Below are 8,340 nucleotides of genomic sequence, written 5' to 3' on the forward strand. Positions count from 1 at the left end.
TTGGAGCAAGATGAGAAGAGGGAGGGTACAACCTCAGAGGAGGAGCTAAACAATGCAACTCCAGCAGGTCTGTCTACATATCATATAATTGTGAAACTCACATGATCTCACTTGCAGGTCATTGACAAACTCTCCATATGATTTGTTTCCTGGTCTTTCCAAAAAAGGTAATACATCGAAAGGCTTGTATAGGCCCGGCGAAATGGAATTAGGCTGATAGACCAGATTAACACATAAACGTTATTCCATCACCAAATGGATGGTGAGGGTTACATAGATAGAATGAGGTTAAATCTAATCATATTTGGGATTTGATTGTGTTTCTAAAGATCTTCAGAAATCCCCCTCTGTTGTCTATATACTTTGAAAACTCTATAAATATCATATAAAAAGTTAATAAATTCCTGATTGACATATATTTACATCTCCAATCATATATTATAACTTTTTAGACACCTGGTGTTCCACATTTTATGTTTTATTTGTTTAGTGTGAGTCAATGATGGTCAGGTAAATGGTCTGGTAAAACTATCTGCAGTGCAGACAGTGGGAGAAAGAACAGGTCAGGCTGGATCCCAATAATCCCTCTGCCACTTGAGGTTACAAAGGTCAGTTTACACATTCCAAAAACAGAATAGATTACCAATCTCTGTAAAAGTCTGAAAACCTCTTCTTGAATAGAGGGAAGCATAACTAACAGAAGTCCCCTTAGCCCTACATAAACAGATACTTCATTAAAATGCAATATTTAAAAATATGCTTTTTCATCATAGTCCTATATTTGTATATCATGTGTAGTCTAAGCCAGAAGTCGACCCACGATTGAATTTGCTCCCAAAAAGGTTTTTTGTCATTTCTTTTTTAAGATTTTCAAGGATTTGAGTGGAAATCTGGTGCCTCACCCTCCCACTCTCGATGGGTTAGTATGTCTCATTTCTCCTTTAAATTGATCAAATGAGGTTCACTACCCATGGTGCTACTGACAAATCTACAAAGGTATGGCAGCCTTTCAATTCATTTGTAATCAGATCCACAGCTCTGGCTTTTGAGTGACTATAGATTATTTAGGTTAGGAACCTAAAGGTGTACGCTCAAATCTATAGGTGAATGAGATAAACGCTTTCTTTACACAGCTAATCAGAGAAGTATTTGTGAGATTGTGGTTGTGAGAAAAAAAGACACATGGGTCTGTACGACCTTGTGTTTGCCCTGCCCTACAGCCACATCACCTCTGACATCTGCCTTTAACAAAATGGATCACTGCTAGGCTAAGAGGGAAATATACACTCCCAGCCCTCTGCTCTATTACAACATTTTCATAAATAAATTGTGACTGACACCCACATAAGATTTTTGTTGATGGACAAAGGAATTCAGCTCAAAATTACTTTTGTTTAGGAAATCTGTATGCAAATTCTCCCACAACTAAATATACATCCAGGTAACTGCCAAAATAAAGGAAACACCAACATAAAGTGTCTTAATACAGTGTTGGGCCATGATGAGCTAAAACAGCTTCAATGCACCTTGGCATAGATTTCACAAGTGTCTGGAACTCTTTTCTTCCATGAGAAATTCCATAATTTGTTGTTTTATTTATGGCTGTGGAAAACACACTCCCAGGCACCACTCCAGAATCTCCCATAAGTGTGCAATTGGGTTGAGATCTGGTGACTGAGACAGGCATGGCATAGGGTTTACATTGTTTTTATGCTCATCAAACCATTAATTGATTGTGGATAGGGGCATTGTCTTCCTATAGGGGTATAATCATGGTAGCCAAAATAATGGCCAGCCCAGCATTTTTATACATGACCCTAAGCATGATGAGATGTTAATTGCTTGATTAAGGAGGGTAGGAACCACACCTGTGTGATCGCACCTGCTTTCAATATACTTTGTATCCCTCATGTACCTGTGTTTCCATTATTTTAGCAGTTACATGTATGTGGTCTGTCTCAATGTAATCAAAGTATGAAATTATTATGGTATTGTGAAATATATCTGTTTGGGCTTACTTGCGGTCAATTTGCAATGTACAAATGATATGTTACGGCCCAATGACCAACTGCTAAAGAAAAAATCTTCCTGCGGCTGAATGTAGTCGCCTACCCTCCTGGTCTAACCAGTGTGGAAATACACATTGGGCCCAAACTCTCTCCTCTGCAATATTGCCTCAAAAATTGCCGCTGTATCATGGGCTTCCGATGTGCTGTCATCATGGTTGGGTGATTACATCCAAACTCTGCAAACTCACAGAAGTGCACAACACACAAGAGTTGAAACTTTTCTGTCAAAAAGGTGTGATTGCTGAGGGCTATGAATCAGGGTTATTTAACATATGGTGTAAAGTCTGGTAGAACCTGACCCAGGAGGCGGGACTTAAATCCTGTCAGTGATCATTGACAGTTCTTAATCCTACATAGCTCCCTGTTAACCAGCAAGTGAATAGACAACTTGTCCCAAAAGAGCTGGGGGGGGGGGTGTGTTGGACAAGAAATGGCATAGAGGTGTGTTACTTTTTGGAACAGTATTTTCGCTCACGGGTACATTAGATCAACCCCAGAAGGGGTAATTCTATCTTTTGATAACTATATGAGCAAGGCATATGATAGTGGTTTATCCTTGCTGTTAACCTACACTATATATTACATGACTGTTCCTGTAAGTACAAAACTCTCTCACAGATCTTCTCAAAGGCTCTCAATTTACTTCATTGTCTGCTGATGGTTGATATTCAAACTAGTTAGGTAGGTTTAGACTCCCAGAGCATTCACACCTGAGTAAAGTCAGCGTGTCTATGTATGCGGGTGACGCAACACTATACACATCAGCTGCTAAAAGTGTGTGAAATTACTGCAGCATTTAACCCATAAGTGTCTAAGCCCTGCCTAAGCCGGGGGGTCTAAGCCATATGGAATTATTTTAAGAATGTCATACCAAGGATCATTTAGCTATTTGATTTAGAATTTTAAGACCCCTTTTTTTTGTGGACTTTACTGCTATAAGCCCATACAAATGCATTGAATAACAGATTCACAACATGGAACAACAGATAGTCCCTCCAAAAATCTACAGGAAGTTTGTTCTGAAGTGTCTGTCCTAAATCTGAGAGATATAAGAAAGATCAGGAAACATATACACTAACGGTCAAAAGTTTTAGAACACCTACTCATTCAAGGGTTTCTCTTTATTTTTACAATTTTCTACATTGTAAAATAATAGTGAAGACATTTAAACTATGAAATAACGCATATGGAATCATGTAGTAATCAAAAAAGTGTTAAACAAATCAAAATATATATTATATTTGAGATTCCTCAAAGTAGCCACCCTTTGCCTAAACCCTGTCTAAGCTGGGGGGGGGGGGGGGGGTTGTTTGATCTGTCTTATATCTGAGAGATATAATAAAGATATACAGTGCCTTCAGAAAGTATTCATACCCTTGACTTAAACCACATTTTGTTGTGTCACAGCCTGAATTCAACATTTATTAGATTGTTTTTCTTACCCATCTACACACAATACGTCACAATGATATTAGAAATGTTTCAAATTGATTGAAAATGAAATATAGAAATATCGAATTTACATACAGTTGAAGTCGGAAGTTTACATACACTTAGGTTGGAGTCATTAAAATTCGTTTTTCAACCACTCCACAAATTTCTGAACAAACTATAGTTTTGGCAAATCGGTTAGGACATCTACTTTGTGCATGACACAAGTAATTTTTCCAACAATTGTTTACAGACAGATTATTTCACAATTCCAGAAAATTATGTCATGGCTTTAGAAGCTTCTGATAGGCTAATGGACATAATTTGAGTCAATTGGAGGTGTATCTGTGGATGTATTTCAAGGCCTACCTTCAAACTCAGTGCCTCTTTGCTTGACATCATGGGAAAATCAAAAGAAATCAGCCAAGACCTCAGAAAAAAAATTGTAGACCTCCACAAGTCTGGTTCATCCTTGGGAGCAATTTCCAAACGCCTGAAGTTACCACATTCATCTGTACAAACAATAGTACGCAAGTATAAACACCATGGGACCACGCAGCCATCATACCGCTCAGGAAGGAGACGCGTTCTGTCTCCTAGAGAACGTACTTTGGTGCGAAAAGTGCAAATCAATCCCAGAACAACAGCAAATGACCTTGTGAAGATGCTGGAGGAAATAGGTACAAAAGTATCTATATCCACAGTAAAACGAGTCCTATATCGACATAACCTGAAAGGCCGCTCAGCAAGGAAGAAGCCACTGCTCCAAAACCGCCATAAAAAAAGACAGACTACGGTTTACAACTGCACATGAGGACAAAGATTGTACTTTTTGGAGAAAAGTCCTCTGGTCTGATGAAACAAAAATAGAACTGTTTGGCCATAATGACCATCGTCATGTTTGGACGAAAAAGGGGGAGGCTTGCAAGCCGAAGAACACCATCCCAACCGTGAAGAACGGGGGTGGCAGCATCATGTTGTGGGGGTGCTTTGCTGCAGGAGGGACTGGTGGACTTCACAAAATAGATGGCATCATGAGGCAGGAAATGATGTGGATATGTTGAAGCAACATCTCAAGACATCAGTCAGGAAGTTAAAGCTTGGTCGCAAATGTGTCTTCCAAATGGACAATGACCCCAAGCATACTTCCAAAGTTGTGGCAAAATGGCTTAAGGACAACAAAGTCAAGGTATTGGAGTGGCCATCACAAAGCCCTGACCTCAATCCTATAGAACATTTGTGGGCAGAACTGAAAAAGCGTGTGCAAGCAAGGAAGCCTACAACCCTGACTCACTTACACGATCTCTGTCAGGAGGAACTGGCCAAAATTCACCCAACTTATTGTGGGAAGCTTGTGGAACGCTACCCAAAACGTTTGACCCAAGTTAAACAATTTAAAGGCAATGCTACCAAAAACGAATTGAGTGTATGTAAACTTCAGCTGTAACTATTCACACCCCTGAGTCAATACTTTGTAGAAGCACCTTTGGCAGCGATTACAGCTGTCAGTCTTTCTGGGTAAGTCTCTAAGGGCTTTCCACGCCTGGATTGTACATCATTAACACATTATTCTTTCGAAAAATTATTCAACTCTGTCAAATTGGTTGTTGATCATTGCTAGACAACCATTTTCAGGTCTTGCCATAGATTTTCAAGTAGATATAAGTCAAAAATGTAACTCGTCCACATGAACATTCACTATCTTCTTGGTAAGGAACTCCAGTTTAGATTTGGCCTTGTGTTTTAGGTTATTGTTCTGCTGAAAGGGGAATTCATCTCCCAGTGTCAAGTGGAAAGCAGACTGAACCAGATTTTCCTTTAGGATTTCTCCTTTGCTTAGTTCTATTCCGTTTCTTTTTGATCCTGAATTACTCCCCAGTCCTTAACGATTAAAAGCATACCCATAACATGATACAGCCACCACTATGCTTGAAAATATGGAAAGGAAAGGGGAAAGGGGGATACCTAGTCAGTTGTACAACTGAATGGCCCGTGGAAAAGTGAGAGTGGTACTCAGTAATGTGTTGTATTGTATTTGCCGCAAACATGCAGTATTACTTTAGTGCCTTGTTGCAAACAGGATGTATGTTTTGGAATATTTTTTATTCTGAACAGGTTTTCTTCTTTTCACTCTGTCAATTAGGTTAGTATTGTGGAGTAACTACCATATTATTGATCCATCCTCAGTTTTCTCATAGTCAGTCATTAAACTCTAACTGTTTTAAAGTCACCATTGGCCTCATGGTGAAATCTCTGAGTGGTTTCCTTCCAATCCGGCAACTGAGTTAGGAAGGAAGTGTGTATCTTTGTTGTTACTGGGTGTATTGATACACATCCAAAGTGTAATTCCTAACATCATGATGCTCAAAGGGGTATTCAAAATCTGTTGTTTTTTTACCCATCTACCAATAGGTGCCCTTCTCTGTGAGGCATTGGAAAACCTCCCTGGTCTTTGTGGTTGAATCTGTGTTTAAAATTCACTGCTCGATTGAGGGACCTTACAGATAATTGTATGTCTGGGGTACAGAGATGAGGTAGTCATTAAAAACTCATGTTAAACACAGAGTGAGTCCATGCAACTTATTAGGTGACTTGTTAAGCAAGTTTTACTCATTAACTTATTTAATTTTAATTTAAGCTTGTCATAACAAAGGGGTTGAATAGTTACTAACTCAAGACATTTCAGCTTTCCATTTTAAATGAATTAGTAAAAAAAGAATTCCATGTTGACATTATGGGGTATTGTGTGCAGGCCAGTGACAAAAACTCTCCCTTGAATTCATTTTAAATTCAGGCTGTAACGCAACAATGTGGATAAAGTCAAGGGGTGAGAATACTTTCTGAAGGCACTCTACTTCCATTCATTTTTCAGCTAGTACCGGGGGACCGTTAGATGAGTCTTGTGAGGCCTGTGAGCGTCCTGAAGCAAAACAACCGACATACAGTACCAGTCAAAAGTTTGGACACACGTACTCATTCAAGGGTTTTTCTTTATTTTTACTATTTTCTACATTGTAGAATAATAGTGAAGACATCAAAACTATGAAATAACACATATGGAATAATGTAGTTACCAAAAAAGTGTTAAACAAATCAAAATATATATTATCAGGAAGGAGAGTGATGGAGAGTGATGGAGTGCTCCATCAGATGACCTGGCCTCCACAATCACCTGACCTCAACCCAATTGAGATTGTTTGGGATGACCGCAGTGTGAATGAAAAGTAGCCAACAAGTGCTCAGCATATATGGGAACTCATTCAAGACGGTTGGAAAAGCATTCCAGGTGAAGCTGGTTGAGAGAATGACAAGAGTGTGCAAAGCTGTCATCAAGGCAAAGGATGGCTACTTTGAAGAATATCAAATATAAAATATTTTGATTTCTTTAACACTTTTGGTTACTACATGATTCCATATGCATCATTTCATAATGTTGATGTCTTCACTATTATTCTACAATGTAGAAAATAGTACAAATAAAGAAAAAACCTTGAATTGGTAGGTGGGTCCAAACTTTTGACTGGTATATATATTGTAAGGGTGCGTGCTGGTGGCAGGGAAGTCAGGCGCAGGAGATCGAACTTGGTATAAACGGAGCAGTTAAATAAGGGCTCAAAAACTCAGAAAACAAAAATATACAAAATAATACAGGTGGCTACAAAACCCGTCGCACACCAGAACATATCTTACACAATGCTTACAAACAAACAATCACTGACAAGGTCATGAGGGGGAACAGAGGGTTAAATACACAACATGTAATTGATGGAATTGGAACCAGGTGTGATACTAGACAAACCCAAAGGAAAATGAAAAGTGGATCAGCGATGGCTAGAAGGTCGGTGACTTTGACCGCCGAACGCCGCCACAACAAGGAGAGGGACCAACTTCGGCGGAAGTCGTGACATATATACACACTGTGCCTATAGAAAGTATTCAGGCCCCTTGACTTTTTCCACATTTTGTTAGGTTACAGCCACAAAAATGTATTAAATTGTTTTCCCCCCCTTATTTACACACAATACCCCACAATGACAGAGCCCAATTTTTTTTTTTCATTATTTTAGCAAATTTATTACAAACAAAAAACGGAAATATACAATTTACGTAAGTATTCAGACCCTTTACTCAGTACTTTGTTGAAGCACCTTTGGCAGACATTACAGCTTCGAGTCTTTTTGGGTATGACGCTACAAGCTTGGCACTCCTGTATTGGGGAGTTATTCCCATTCTTCTTTGGAGATCCTCTCAAGCTCTGTCAGGTTATATGGGAGCGTTGCTGCACAGCTATTTTCAGGTCTCTCCAGAGATGTTTGATCGGGTTCAAGTCCGGGCTCTGGCTGGGCCACTCAAGAATATTCAGAGACTTGTCCCGAAGCCACTCCTAGGTTGACTTGGCTGTTTGCTCAGGGTCGTTGTCCTGTTGGAAGGTGAACCTTCACCCCAGTCTGAGGTCCTGAGCGCTCTGGAGCAGGTTTTCATCAAGGATCTCTCTGTACTTTGCTCCGTTCATCTTTTCCTCGATCCTGACTAGTCTCCCAGTCCCTGCCGCTGAAAAACATCCCCACAGCATGATGCTGCCACCACCATGCTTCACCGTGGGGATGGTGCCAGGTTTCCTCCAGACGTATCGCTTGGCATTCAGGGAAAATATCTTGATTTCATCAGACCAGATAATCTTGTTTCTCATGGTCTGAGAGTCATAGGTACCTTTTGGCAAACTCCAAGTGGGCTGTCATGTGCCTTTTACTGAGGAGTGGCTTCCATTAGGCCACTCTACCATAAAGGCTTGATTGATGGAGTGCTGCAGAGATGGTTGTCCTCCTGGAAGGTTCTCCCA

This window comes from Salvelinus alpinus, chromosome 1 (genome assembly GCF_045679555.1).
Source record: "Salvelinus alpinus chromosome 1, SLU_Salpinus.1, whole genome shotgun sequence".
NCBI lineage: Eukaryota > Metazoa > Chordata > Actinopteri > Salmoniformes > Salmonidae > Salvelinus > Salvelinus alpinus.